Source organism: Haematobia irritans, chromosome 2 (genome assembly GCF_050003625.1).
Source record: "Haematobia irritans isolate KBUSLIRL chromosome 2, ASM5000362v1, whole genome shotgun sequence".
Lineage (NCBI taxonomy): Eukaryota > Metazoa > Arthropoda > Insecta > Diptera > Muscidae > Haematobia > Haematobia irritans.
This window is the reverse complement of record NC_134398.1, coordinates 13,876,380-13,892,688: the sequence shown is the minus strand read 5'-3', so window position 1 is coordinate 13,892,688 and position 16,309 is coordinate 13,876,380. Positions and strand designations below refer to the sequence as shown.

The 16,309-nt window shown below is 28.1% G+C and overlaps 1 protein-coding gene across 1 annotated transcript in view; it reads left to right on the top strand.

Moving 5' to 3' along the window:
• The first annotated feature begins 2,768 nt into the window (after nucleotides 1–2,768).
• The window catches only part of sNPF (short neuropeptide F precursor), a 283,584-nt gene continuing 270,043 nt past the window's right edge, over nucleotides 2,769–16,309 (top strand). The window contains exon 1 of the mRNA XM_075293408.1: nucleotides 2,769–3,158. The gene's annotated coding sequence lies outside the window, so the exon portion shown is untranslated. The remainder of the gene's footprint in view (nucleotides 3,159–16,309) is intronic.

The window sequence follows — 16,309 nt, the reverse complement described above, 5'->3', positions numbered from 1 at the left end:
CTACAGAAATACAATTTTGACAAAATTTTCAATAGATAAAACATTTTGACAAAATTTTCTACATAAATAAAATTTTGACAAAATTTTCGATTGATATAAAATGTTGACAAAATCTCCTATAAAAATACAATTTTGATTTTATATTTTATAGAAATACAATTTTTATCAAAATCTTCTATAGAAATATAATTTTGACAAAATTTTCTTTAGACATAAAAATTTTGACAAAATTTTCCATAGAAAAAAAATTTGACAAAAATTTCTATAGAAATAAAAATTTTGAAAAAATTTATATGGAAGTTCAGTTTTGACCAAAATTTTCTACAAAAATAACATTTTGACAAAATTTTCTATAGAAATAAAATTTTGACCAAAAGTTTCTCTTGACATAAAAAGTTGCCAAAAATTTCTATAACAATAAAATTTAGACAAAATTTTCTATAGAAATAAAATTTTGACAAAATTTTCTATAGATATAAAATGTTGACCAAAAATTTCAATAGATAAAAAATTTTGACTAGGTTATCTTTAGATATCAAATTTAGATAAGATTTTCTATAGAAGTAAAATTTTGACAAAATTTTCTGTAGAAGTAAAATTTTGACAAAATTTTCTATAGATATAAAATTTTGACCAAAATCTTATATATAAATAAAAATTTGATAACATTTTCTATAGAAATAATATTTTGACAAAATTATCTACAAAAATAAAATTTTGCTAAATATTTTCTATAACTTCAATATAAAATATTTCGTATAAAAAAACAGTATTTTATACTAACTACAAAAATGTGATCAACAACTTCAAAATGAGATTCTTTTTAATTTGTTAGATTTTTGGTGAAATTTTCTTCGTAGTTTGCTAGATTATTTTTGGCACGAGTGGCAATCGTGTTCGCGTGTCCGCCTGTTCGTCCGCCCGCCCATCTGTTGAAATCATGCAAACTTCGGAACGAGACAAGGTACCGACTTTATCATTGCATACATATATTTAAATTTTTTGAGTGTATAAATATAAAACGGGCACTAAGCTTGCCTAACATCATATCTGTCGCATTCGTTCGATGGCTGAAATTACTTTTTGTTTTGCCAAGTCGACTTTTTATATTTTAGCTTTTGATCAACATCAATAGTTGATCAATCGATTTTGCCCAATATCCTAATAATCAATTTTGCCTAAAATAAAAATTGGTTTATTTCACATATTTTTGTCCAAACAACCAAAAGGGTATTAATCCAATGTGAATATTACAAAAGGGAGGACTTAACATTTTTTTCAGAATAAATTCATCTGCCGATTTTGAGGAAATCTAAAATTAATTTCCTGGTAAAATCTAGACCACTTTAACATACCACTTTCTCTTGACTCAAATATTGTATTATTATGATAATTTTATACGCCAGAGCAATTTAAATCACTTAATTTTTATATTGTGATGATGATGTCATTGCATATGACCATATAGACATATAAACTGATATATATTTCTAATAAATATATTTTAAAAATCTAGGTCCAGCTATGGTAATAAATCATGTATGACATAAATGGGCAAAAAAAAAAATAATAAAAATAAGGACTTACAAAAACTAAAAAAAGAAAATAATTTCAAATTCATAAAGAAAAAAGTTGTTCCCACTTCAGTAACATCTTATGCAGCTTGAAAAAATCTCAAAAGGTTGTTACCTTTTTGTAGCAAATGAAAGAAAACTGCAATGGCAATAACAACAACGTGAAGCAAAAAATAAGGAAAACACAGAAATAATAAGAAAAACCTACCCCGTGATACAAAGCCATTAATGAAATCTTCATAAGGACCAGGATGTTTAGAAGAAGTGCGAGTAGAGGTGGGTGTATCACACACACACTAGATACTTCAATGGGCCAAAGATGAAACGTAGATCCTGTATTCATTCATGTGAACATGAACAGCTTAAGCACCGCCTTCCAAAGGAATTCACATACATACATTAGCACAAATACTTGAAGATGTCCAGACGGACAAAATCCATGGACGGACATGTGGAGAGATGAAATACCAATGTTTGAGGGATATGAATATGGTGGGAAGAATATAGAAACATGTATCGAAGATATGAAGCATTAAGTTTTGGCGTAGGTGTAGGTGTACCATAAGTGTAACAATATAAGGGGGCAATGAATAAAAGCAACAATGGTTTTAGGTAAACTATGGTGAACATATATTCACACACACACGCACATATATAAATGTGTACACTCCTATAATATATAGCCCTCAAATAACATCGGTCTTAAACAATAGCTTGAAATATTAATGACGTCACTAGAGAAAGTAAAACATCATCTATGAAACCACGCACACACACACATACACGTTTACCAAACACAACAACAACATAACAGTAACATACATCCCACTATTCCACCTTTACTCAACTCAATGGGGGGAAAAAGCTTACAATGCCCCCTTAGCCAAGACATACACCCATATACCATAGATACAAAGCTTTCGTGTACCTTTTGTACTGTAATCAATGGCCAACAAACACACATACACATTCGTGTATACAAATTCTACTACCATTAACCAACCAACGCACACATTACCTACCACAAACCAATAGAGCAGCAACAGGATGTTGTTATGATGTTACGAATGTTTGCCGAATGCTGAAACAGACACACAACGAAGTTAACGGCAATGTTCGGCTATCGTTGTTGTTCAACTTTATATAAAAGTACAGCGATTCTATGGTCAGTTGAACATTCGTTGATAACGCGTTGCCGCTAACGTTTGTTTTCATTCATAATTGTAAAAGATTGAAAGACAGTGAAAGTTTGTGTGAAATCAATTAAAACAAACGTTGTTATATTTTTTCAATCATTCAATTTTGTGCTATTGTCAAAAAAAGAATTGGTGAATTTTAAAATTGAAAACTGTAACGTTTTTTTTTCTGAGCAAAAATAAAAGCAAAAGAAAGTGAAAAACTGATATTGTGTTGAAAAAAACTCAAAAATAATAATTAAAAAAATAAGATTCACAAAATTTAAAAATTAAAATCTAATTTTGAGTTAGAAAGGAAATCGAAAGCCTATAAAACAGAGTTGGAATATAATCGTGTAAGAACAAAAATTGGAACTGTTCTCAAGTTAAATTTTATTTATTGCCATAGGTAAGTTAAAAATAAATTTTTAAAACTTAAAAAAAATAATAATAATTCTAAATGTAAATGTAAAAAAAACAAGAGGTTATGTTCTTTTAAAAAATTTAACTTAAATTTAAATTAAAAATTTAATTAATTTAAAAAATGGTTTTTTCATATAATTTAAAGGCAAGTGAAATAAAATTATTTGTGACTTACCGTGAGTGAAATGTCGTGTATACACTAAAAAAAAAAACAATGAACCCATCAGGAAAAAAATTTAGATTAGTTTTAGAATTTTTTAACTAAACTATATAAGCTAAACATATTTATATTTAAAACTTGAAAAAAAAAATAAATCTAAATGTTAATGTTAAAAAACACAAGAGGTTATGTTAAATTTAATTAAATTTAAAAATTAAAATTTAATTAAATTTAAAAATTAAATTTTTAAAAATTAAAATTTAATTACATTTAAAAAAAAATTTTATATATATAATTTAAAAGCAAATGATATGAAATTATTCATGAGTTACCGTGAGTGAAATGTTGTGTATACACTCAAAAAAAAAGTGAACACATCAGGAAAAAAATGTAGATTAGTTGTAGAATTTTTTAACTAAGCAAATGCCGATATTATAAAAATAAGTAAAAAGTATTACAAATTAAAGAAAATTTATTATTTATATTTTATTATTTATTATTAATTCTAAATTTATAACACATTATTATTTTTGCCACTTCTTAAAGAAAATTTCGTAGTTTAAGGAAAAAATTGGAGTTAAAAATGTCTTTAAACATGTCCTTACTTGTTTTATTTTAATTAATTGAATTTTAAATATTTGAATGATTTATAATTCTATAGAAATTTTTGTCATAATTTTATTTCTATAGAAAATTTTGTCAAAATTTTATTTCTATCCAAAAATTTTCTTAAATTTTTATTTCTGTTGAGAAAATTTTCTCAAAATTTTTTTTCTGTAGAAATATTTTGTCAAATTTTTGTTTCTATAAAAATATTTTGTCAAATTTTTACTTCTATAGAAAATTTTCTCAAATTTTTATTTCTATGAAAAATTTTGTCAAAATTTAATTTCTATTGAAAATTTTCTCAAAATTTTATTTCTATTGAAAATTTTGTCAAAGTTTTATTTCTATAGAAAACTTTGTCAAAATTTTATTTCTATTGAAAATTTTGTCAAAGTTTTATTTCTATAGAAAACTTTGTCAAAATTTTATTTCTAAACAAAATTTTGTCAAAATGTTATTTCTATAGAAAATGTCTTCAAAGTTTTATTTCCATAGAAAATATTGGCAACATTTTATTTTTATAGAAAATTTTGTCAAAATTTTATTTCTTTAGAAATATTTTGTCAAAATTTTACTTCTATAGAAAATGTTGTCAAACTTTTATTTCTATACCAAATATTGGCAACATTTTATTTTTATCGAAAATTTTGTGAAAATTTTATTTCTATAGAAATATTTTGTCAAATTTTTGTTTCTATAAAAATATTTTGTCAAATTTTTACATCTATAGAAAATTTTCTCAAATTTTTATTTCTATAGAAAATATTGTCTAAATTTTCTCAAAATTTTATTTCTATTGACAATTTTGTCAAATTTTTTGTTTCTATTGAAAGTTTTCTCAAACTTTTATTTCTCTAGAAAATTATGTCAAAATTTTATTTCTATAGAAAATTTTGTCAAAATTTTATTTCTATAGAAAATTTTGTCAACATTTTATTTCTATAGAAAAATTTGTCAAAATTTGATTTCTATAGAAAAATTTGCCAAAATTTTATTTCTATAGATAATGTTGTCAAAGCTTTCTTTCTATAGAAAATATTGGCAACATTTTATTTCTAAAGAAAATTTTGTCAAAATTTTATTTCTATAGAAAATTTTGTCAAAATCTTATTTTTATAGAAATGTTTTGTCAAAATTTTATTTCTACAGAAAATTTACTTAAATTTTTATTTGTATAGAAAATTTAGTTAAAATTTTATTTCTAAGAAAATCAAATTTTTATTTCTATTTTTATTTCTATATATGAAAAAAATCGTGGGCGGTTCCAAAGATTTTTGCCCATATTCATAATAATTTACTCACAGTTTATCGAAGGAATTTGTATGGTAATAGTAGGTTTAAAGTTTACGTTAACTATTATGAATTTGGGGATTTGTCTTTAATGAACCCATCAGGAAAAAAATTTAGATTAGTTTTAGAATTTTTTAACTAAGCTATATTAAATTTTATTTATTGCCATAGGTAAGCTATGGCAAAACTTAAAAAAAAAAAACAAAAAATCTTAAAAAGACAAGAGGTTATGTTAAATTTAATTAAATTTTAAAATTAAATTTTTAAAAATTAAAATTTAATTACATTTAAAAATGTTTTTTTTTTATATATATATATATATATATATATATATATATATATAATTTAAAAGCAAATGATATGAAATTATTCGTGAGTTACCGTGAGTGAAATGTCGTGTATACACTCAAAAAAAAGTGAACCCATCACGAAAGAAATGTAGATTAGTTGTAGAATTTTTTAACTAAACTATATTACAAATACCGACATTATAAAAATAAGTAAAAGTACTACAAATTAAAGAAAATTTATTATTTATATTTTATTATTTATTATTATTAATTATAAATTTATAAGACATTATTATTTTTGCCACCATTATAAAAATAAATAAATATTTTTCTGCAAATTAAAGAAAATTTATTATTTATATTTTATTATTTATTATTATTAATTACAAATTTGTAAGACATTATTATTTTTTCCACTTCTTAAAGAAAATTTCGTAGTTTAAGGAAAAAAGGAGTTAAAAATTGCAAAAATGTCTTTACTTACTGAAAAAACGCGTGGGCGATTCCAAAGATTTTGTCTTTATTTTAACAATTTTGGTATTGATTTCGAGCCAAAATAGTGGAGAATACAAGTAAGGATACTTTTAAGACACAATTCTCTTTTGCTTGCTTGCTTAGAGGAAGCAAATTTTAACTTTTAATTTTTTCCAGCTTTTTTTCTTCATATGCTATCAAAGTCCTTCGAAAACGAGATAACGACAACGTTATTTTCCCAATTCAGACTCGACTTCCAGTAGAAATTATGCTATGTTTCAAGTAAAAAACGTCTTTAAAATAAAGTGTTGAAAAGCATGTCCTATTTTTGGAGGATTTTTTGCTTTGTAGTCAAGATGCAAAAAGATAACAAATTTCAAGACAATTTCATTAGTTTTAAAGAATTTTTCTGAATTATTAAAGTCAAGTTGATCTTACCCAAAAAAAAATATTTTATGTTATGGATACCAATTTTTAGGTAAAATTACTTCATTATAAGGGCAATACGACTTCGTTCAAAAGTTTATCGACGTTTGGACAAGGAAAAAAAAAACTTTATATTAGAGAAATGCGCTTTCTATGCTAAGCAAAATTTGCATTCGTATTTTAAGGACATGAAATCTTTGGTCTCACGACTATATTTTTTCATAAGTTCATAATGGACCAATTTTTTGATAAAATTTATGATATTCTCAGCTATTTTTTGCAAAATAAGAATTTAGTAAATCTTTATGCTCCAATTGTGTAAGATTTTGTTTCTCTTCTGTTTTTTTATACTCTTCACCACACTGTGGTACATGGTATAATAAGTTCGTGCATTTGTATGTAATGCCAAGAAGGAAAAGTCTGAGACCCATCGTTTAGTATACCGATCGCCTTAGAATTAAATTCTGAGTCGATTTAGCGATGTCCGTCTGTCGTTCTGTCTGTCTGTCCGTCTGTCTGTATATGTAATTTTGTGTGCAAAGTACAGCTCGCAGTTTAAGTCCGATCGTTCTCAAATTTTGCACAGAGTTTTACTTTGGCTCAAAGACAATCGCTATTGATTTTTAAAAAAATCGGTTCAGATTTAGATATAGCTGCCATATATATATATCACCGATCTGGTCATAATTGACGTATTTATCAAGGTATTTTCTTAAAATTTCTCAAGGCCGAATATTTGGAGGCTCTCGTAAAATATGCAAAATATCAACCAAATCGGTTCAGATTTAGATATAGCTCCCATATATATCTTTCGCCCGATATGAACTTATATGGCCCCAGAAGCCAGAGTATTACCCTAATTTGCTTGAAATTTTTCACAAGGAGTACGTTTAATAGTATCATTATTTGTGCCAAATTTAGTGTAAATCGGTTCAGATTTAGATATAGCTCCCATATATATCATTCGCCCGATTTGGACTAATATGACCACAGAGGCAAAAGTTTTACTCTGATTTACGTGAAATTTTGCAGAGGGAGTAGAATTAACATTCTAACTACGCTTGCTAAATTTTGTTTAAATCGCTTCAAATGTACATATACACGCTCACAAAAAATCGCTTCTGTAACATATACTCCCAAACATATTTTGCTTCAAGCATATACATTTTTGGGTATTGCCCAAACATTTATATGTTTGATCTCTTTCAATATATAATATGTTTGAAAGCATATTGGTCTAAACAATATATGTTTGGGTAGTCTAAGTTCCAAACATTTTGTATTTTTGCATCCAAATTCAATAATGTTGTCTTCCAAAAAACAATATGTTATTATGTGAACATATAATATGTTTGGAAGCATTTTGCACCCAAAAATATTATATGCTTAAAAAAAATTCTCCCAAACAATATTGTGCTCAAAATTTTATTTATTTATTTATATATTTACAATCATAATGAATTATGAAAATAAACAGGTAATATAGGTGCTAACAACATAGGTTTTCGACCTGAATGCTCAAAATTTTGTTTCTGCCCAATTGTATATTCCCCCACATCTTTCTCACTTCCACGAGATTTTTTAGTTCTTAGCACCTTTTTCTGTAATACAAACATTGTAGAAGAAATTATTCAATTGTATGATTTTTATACCCACCACCATAGATTGGTGACGGGGGTATAATAAGTTTGTCATTCCGTTTGTAACACATCGAAATATCGATTTCCGACTATATAAAGTATATATATTCTTGATCAGGGAGAAATTCTAAGACGATATAACGATGTCCGTCTGTCCGTCTGTCTGTCTGTCTGTCTGTCTGTCTGTTGTAATCACGCTACAGTCTTCAATAATGAAGCAATCGTGCTGAAATTTTGCACAAACTCGTATTTTGTCTGCAGGCAGGTCAAGTTCGAAGATGGGCTATATCGGTCCAGGTTTTGATATAGTCCCCATATAAACCGACCTCCCGATTTGGGGTCTTGGGCTTATAGAAATCGTAGTTTTTATCCAATTTGCCTGAAATTTGAAATCTAGAGGTATTTTATGACCATAAAGAGGTGTGCCAAAAATGGTGAGTATCGGTCCATGTTTTGGTATAGCCCCCATATAGACCGATCTCCCGATTTTACTTCTTGGGCTTATAGAAACCGCAGTTTTTATTCAATTTACCTGAAATTGGAAATCTAGAGGTACTGTAGGACCACAAATACGTGTGCCAAAAATTGTGAGTATCGGTTCATATTTTGGTATAGCCCCCATATAGACCCATCTCCCGATTTTACTTCTTGGGCTTATAGAAACCGCAGTTTTTATTCAATTCACCTGAAATTGGAAATCTAGAGGTATTGTAGGACCACAAATATGTGTGCCAAAAATTGTTAGTATCGATCCATGTTTTGGTATGGTCCCCATATAAAAAGACGTCCCGATTTGGGGTTTTGAGCTTATAGAAACCGTAGCTTTTATCCAATTTGTCTGAAATTGGAAATCTAGAGGTATTTTAGGACCATAAAGAGGTGTGCCGAAAACGGTTAGTATCGCTCCATATTTTGGTATAGCCCCCATATAGACCGATTTCCCGATTTTACTTCTTGAGCTTCTAGAATCCGAAGTTTTTATCCTATTTGCCTGAAATTGGAAATCTAGAGGTATTTTCGGGTCATAAAGAGGTGTGCCGAAAACGGTGAGTATCGGTCCATATTTTAGTATAGCCCCCATAAGAACGATCTCCCGATTTAACTCCTTGGGTTTCTAGAAAACGTAGTTTTTATCTGATTTGCCTGAAATTGTAAATATTCTGGTATTTTAGGGTCACAAAAACGTGTATCGGATTAAGTTTTTATCGGTCCATTTGGTAATGCCACCATATAGACCGACTTCACTTCTTGAGGGTGTAGAAGGCGCACTGATCATGAAAATTGCTTGAAACTCTATGTAAAATTTACTTCTACAGATTTAAGATTTCAAATCAAGACGTTATTTTATAATTTTCTTGCACACTTACAAGGGATGTTAACGATTCCCCTAAAACTCGAACAAAAATGGTTCTTATAAATCCAGAATCTGATATAGTCCTCATAGGTGAAATACTTAAATTTATCTTCGGAAAGTGTCCTCAAGTCCTCAATCCCTCCTGACATTTCAAAGGAAACCCTAATATTTGGTTCATGGTGGTGGGTATTTAAGATTCGGCCCGGCCGAACTTACTGCTGTATATACTTGTTTATTTTAATTTTACCTTTTGCCGGACGGGGATTCGAACAGCGGACCACACAGTTTGTAAGGATCAAAGAAGTAGCTGATCAATTGCCCAAGGAAAAATAAAATGTTAATTTTGTAATAACAAACAACAACCACCAACTTAATTCAATATCGCTCCCTGTTAAATAGCGCTCCAAGCTACTAAACACATATATGTTTATAGGCTATTTCTAAATTAATATATGTTTGCATCCAAGCATATTATGTTTACAAACATTTTATGTCCCAAACATAATATGTTCTAACATATTAACATATATGTCCCAAACATGTTATGCTAGTTTATGAACATTATATGCTTGCACTCAAAAATATTGTGTTTAAAAATTTGTGTTCCAAACATATAATGTTTATAGCCAAACATATGAAAAACAGTCTTTTTCATCCGTGTAGATTTCGAATATATCTTTCGACCGATTTAGACTCATATACCCACAGAGACCAAAGATTTACCCCGATTTAGTTGAAACTTTGCACAGAGAGTAGAATTAAGGTTCTGGATATGCGTGTTAATTTTGGTTGAAATCGGCTCAGATTCTGATATAGCTCCCATATATATCTTTCGCCGAATTTCCATCATATGACCACAGAGGTCAAAAATGAAATCCGATTTACGTGAAAATTTGCACAGGGAGTAGAATTGACATAGTAACTATGCATGTGATATTGCTTCCATACACAGAAAAAAATATCACAAAAATATTTCCAATTAAAAAGTTAATTGAAGTTGAAATTTTTTTTAATTAATAAATTAATTGATACAATTATCTTTTTAATCATGATAGAAACATTAAGTTAATTAAGTCAATGATTGAAAATTTTAAAAATTTTAATTAAAAAATTAATTGATACAATTAACTTTTTAATCAAATTCGGAAGACTAATTCAGTTAAAAAGTGCTGATTTTTTTTTAAATTAAAAATGTATTTCAAACAAACATTTGTTAATCCAAATAAAAACTCTAAGCCAATTCAGAAAGTAATTAAAAATAGTTACCTTTTTTAAAATAAATTAATTGAGTTTTGCAATCAACATCAATTAAATTTTTAATTGAATCAATTAAAAAATTAATTGAAATTTGCTAAAAAATCAATTAATTTTTTAATCAAGAATTTTTTCTATGCCCAATTAAAACTGTGATTGATACTATCATTTTCGTGATTGAAGACATTTCAATTAAAAAATTAATTGGATCAATTAATTTGGTGATTGAATCAGAAAAAAAATTTTTTGTGTGTATATATGTTTTTCCTATTTAGGCAAAAATGGCCAAAATGGCCAAAATACCCACATTTTCCTCATTAAATCGCCACTGCTAAGTCGAAAACTCAAAAAAATTACTCAAATTTAATACACATCTATCGATCGATAAATCATAAATACGTTTTTGCGAAGTTGCCTAAAATTTGGTTCAGATTTAAATGTTTCCCATATTTTTTAGTAACATTGTGCTTCATGCCAGGGCATTAGCCGATTTAAATTTTAATTCTAGAGATTTTGTAGAAGTACAAAAAATTGTCTCCAAATCGGTTAAGATATAAATATTTGTATATGGGAATAAAAACCTACATGAAGGAGTTGAGATGGCAACACAAATTTTGGTCTACAAATTGGTGAAGGGTATAATATAGTCGGGCCCGCCCGACTTTAGACTTTACTTACTTACTTGTTTTTTTTTTACTTTTTAAAGTGAAGGAAATATTTTGATATTTGGGAGAATTCTAACTAAAACGTGAACTAGACTATGTTTAAATTGACTTTCGTGCCCTGATGAATTCACTGTGTTTTGAGCGAGATTGTGAACTAACAAAAAAAGCTCACTTATACAAAATCATGCTCAAGATTTTAACTATAGTTACGGACTTAATTGCGCTCTCGATTTTAATCACAAACTTAAAAAAATATTGATCTAATATGAAACTAAAATTTACACAACATTAATGAGAATTTTCTTTAAAATTAAGAAATTTTAACTAAAATAAAGTTTATATTTTATGCTTTAAATTTATTTAATCAAATTTAGGATAAGAATCTTTGAAAATCGCGTATCTCCGTTAAAGCCGTATGTCTTTGAAATGTGGTCTATATTATCTAAATTAAAGAAAATCTTGTTTAAATTCAATGAGATATTGAATCTGTAGATGAAAGACAAAAAAATCTAGAAGACTTATTTATCTTCGATTTAAAGATTTTTTTGAATTAAGAAATAAAGAATATCTTTATTATTTTTTTTTTTGCTAATATATATCAAGCCGTAAGATCGGCCAGGACGAATCTTATGTACCCTCCACCATGGATTGCGTAGAAACTTCTACGAGAGACTGTCCTCCACAATCGATGTACTTGGGTTGTGGTATCTTAAAACTTCTTAACATCGTTTTCTAAATTGTGAGTTAGTCCATACGTGGTAGAGAGCTAGAATTGAAATATGGGGGTCGCTTATGGGGTCTATGTACAATTATGAACTTGATATGGACCAATTTTTGTGTGATTGGGGATCGATTTATCTAAGGGCTATATATATAACTATAGACCGATATGGACCTAGTTAGGCATGGTTGTTAACGGTCATATACTAGCACAATGTACCAAATTGCAACTGACTCGAATGAAATTTGGTCCTCCAAGAGGCTCCAAAACCAAATCGCGGGGTCGGTTTATATGGGGGCTATATATGATTATGGACTGATATGGACCACTTTTGGCATGGCTGTTAAATATCATATACTACCACCACGTACCAAATTTCAACCAGATCGGATGAATTTTGTTTCTCCAAAAGGTGCCATATATTAACACCACGTACCAAATTTCAACCGAATCGGATGAATTTTGCTCTTCCAAGGGGCTCCGGAGGTCAAATCTGGTGATCGGTTTATATGGGGGCTATATATAATTCTGGACCGATGTGGACCATTTTTTGCATGGTCAGTAGAGACCATATACTAACACCATGTACCAAATTTCAGCCGGATCGGATGAAATTTGCTTCTCTTAGAGGCTCCGCAAGCCAAATCGGGGGATCGGTTTATATGGGGGCTATATATAATTATTGACCGATGTGGACCAATTTTCGCATAGTTTTTAGAAACCATATATTTACACCATGCACCAAATTTCAGCCGGATCGGATGAAATTTGCTTCTCTTAGAGTCCCCGCAAGCCAAATTTGGGGGTCCGTTTATATGGGGGCTATACGTAAAAGTGGACCGATATGGCTCATTTGCAATACCATCTGACCTACATCAATAACAACTACTTGTGCCAAGTTTCAAGTCGATAGCTTGTTTCGTTCGGAAGTTAGCGTGATTTTAACAGACGGACGGACATGCTCAGATCGACTCAGAATTTCACCACGACCCAGAATATATACTTTATGGGGTCTTAGAGCAATATTTCGATGTGTTACAAACGGAATGACCAAGTTAATATACCCCCATCCTATGGTGGAGAGTATAAAAACTTTAAGTTGAGGAATCTATATTCCTCAAAATAAATTTCGCCCCATAGTTGAAGCGTTTTTATTTTTAAGTCAATGAAAATTGGCCTTACTATAAGGGCACACGACTTCAATAGCGGGACTCAAATTTCAAAGATGTGTATCCAAAATTTAAAGAAATAATATTTTAAAACTAAAATTTATTAAAACTAAATTTTATTTTATTTTTAAAATATCCTTATTCTAAAGAAACTTACCTCTGCTGTTCCATAAATTTAACATCCTAAAATTAAGAATTACGAATCTTTTGTATTAGTGCCCTAAAAAATAACATTCTTTTTATTTTTTTTTAAAGAAATGTTTTATTTTTTATTTTAGCACTTAATTTCAATATTTGTAATATTATATATTATGATGCTATTAGCGACCATTTTTTGGGTGTATAAATATCCCTTGAATTGTAAGTGTGTCGAATTTTCAATGTTTGAATTTATAGAAAATTTTGTCAAAATTTGTTTTTATAGAAAATTTTGTCAAATTTTTTTTATAGAAAATTTTGTCCAAATTTTATTTGTATAAAAAATGTTGTCCAAATTTTATTTCTATAGTAAATTTTGTCCAAATTTTATTTGTATAAACAATTTTGTCAAAAATTTATTTCTGTAGAAATTTTGTCCAAATTATATTTCTACAGAAAATTTTGTCAACATTTTATTTGTATAAAAAATTTTGTCAAAATTTTATTTCTATAGAAAATTTTGTCAAAATTTTATTTCTATAGAAAATTTTGTCAAAATCTTATTTCTATAGAAAATGTTGTCTAAATTTTATTTGTATAAAAAATTTTGTCTAAATTTTATTTGTATAGAAAATTTTGTCCAAATTTTATTTCTGTAGAAAATTTTGTCAAAAATTTATTTCTGTAGAAAATTTTGTCAAAAATTTATTTCTATACAAAATTTTTGTCAAATTTTTATTTCTATTAAAAAAAATCTACCAATCTACCATTTTTTGTAGAATTTTACCAACGTGATTGCACCTGGTTAAATTATGAGTCGATCTAGCCAAGTCCGTCCATCCGTTCTGCCTGTTTTAAATACACTAACATTTGTAGGGATAACGATATCTGATTGTACCTTGACATACATACGACTTATTGCTATAGGTCTTCGGATATTTCAAATAGAACTTATCGGACTATATACCGATAAGGCCTCTATATGGACTTATTATCAGATTTGATTTCTTGAACATTCTGAAGGTTTGTTTTTCATCCGATCTGACTGAAATTGTCAGTACTTACCCTCAAGCAACCAAACAAAAATTGGTCCTTATCTACCTATAATTAGATATAGTTACAAATATAGGCATATCCCGAGATTGAACCCAGGTACAGTTCTGAAGGCCTATGGCTCTTATAATTTGGAATTATAAATGAATCTCTTTGAGAGTAGAAAATAGAAAATTCAATAAATTAGATATGTATCCTAATTTAGCTTATTATAACGGTCAAAATCTTTGAATTCAAAGGGCAAAGACCTTTAGACTGCATGGTGGTTGGATGGACGACCGTTTTAGGATTACCACATGCCTCATCAGCATTCTCTACTTGTAGCGAAACTATTAACCAATTATCAGGGTTTAATGAATTATACGAATTTATAATTTACGCTTTTCAATTATTTTTCGGAAATTTGCAATATTTTATTTCTCTTTACTGCGGTTTATATCCGGTAAAATTCAGAACATTTTAATGTATGTATTGAGAAAACTGCAATAAATGATTTCTATATATATTACCTAAAAAAACTTTTTGTGAAGTAAAAATTAAGTTCATCTCTAGAGGAGAATTTTTGTAATGATTTTGGAAGAATTTTCAAATTTTTTGCTGGGTAATGATTTCTCCCATGAAGAGTTAGGAGGATGAGTTATATCCATGCTGGAGGATATATGAAATTTGGCCTACCCGAAATTGGGTCCTTGAAATGTTAATCAATTAAACAATCCTTTCAAAATGAATTCCAAACTAATTTGTTTTATATTTTTTTTAACTTTTAATTGTTTATTACAAAAATAAAACTACTTTATGTTGTTAACTTTATTGTAACTTTCCCCTATTTAAATAGCTTTTAATACTAAAACAGCGTTGAATTTCATTATGCGATTCCCTGGACATAATATTCCCTTTTTTCATGACCTTGTTAATGAAGTGTTTAGCAATTGTTACTTTCATTTTTGGTATTTTTATTTTTCATTTAGCAAAGATTTAATTGGCATTTTGTGTTCACTTCACGTTGGCAAAAAATCCACAAAGCCATAAACATTTTGAGGCCATGTGAAAAGTTTTTGGGACAAGGGATTCAACAATTTACAAACTTCATATTTGGGGATAATCAGTTGTGATTGCGATAAAGGGGGGACATCAAAATTAGCTAAGGTACTTTATAAACTTATTATTTGTGTTTATAAAAAATAAGCTAAACAAATTTGAGGAGAAAAAAATATTACAAAAATTTCCAAATATCTCGAGAAAAAATAAAACAAACTGTTTTAAATGAATTGACAATTTTTATTTTTTTTGTAATTGTAAAGTTAGTGACAAATTAACAAAAACAAAACAAATAAGCATAAAATTTGGAAAATGTTACAAAGTTTACTAACCGAACTTTGGGCCTAATGTATTCTCTACTATGGATTGCCTACAAAATTCTACTAAAGACCGCCATCCACCATCGAATTATTTGGGTTTGGGTTACTAAATAATATTTGAGGTATATTTGTCAGTGTTACACTCACTAATTTTCCTCAAGCGCAAAAGTCAAACGGATTGATAAGACGGTTGCCACTTGCGCCAAAAATAGTCTACCAAAATTTGAAGGAAAATTTACCAAAATTTTACCAAATTCAAAAAATCGTATTTGGATGTTTTTGATAAAATTTTTGTGGTTAGTAAAAAAAATGTTTTTTGCTTCGATTGAAATGTTTTATTACTTTAAATTAGAAGTTTATTTCAGTATTTGCAATTTTTTATCTCTCTTATTAGCAACATTTTTTTATGTATAAATGTCCCTTAAATTGTAAATTTGTCAAAATTTTATTTCTATAGAAAATTTTGTCAAAATTTTGTTTCTATAGAAAATTTTGTCAAAATTTTATTTCTATAGAATATTTTTTCAAAATTTTGTTTC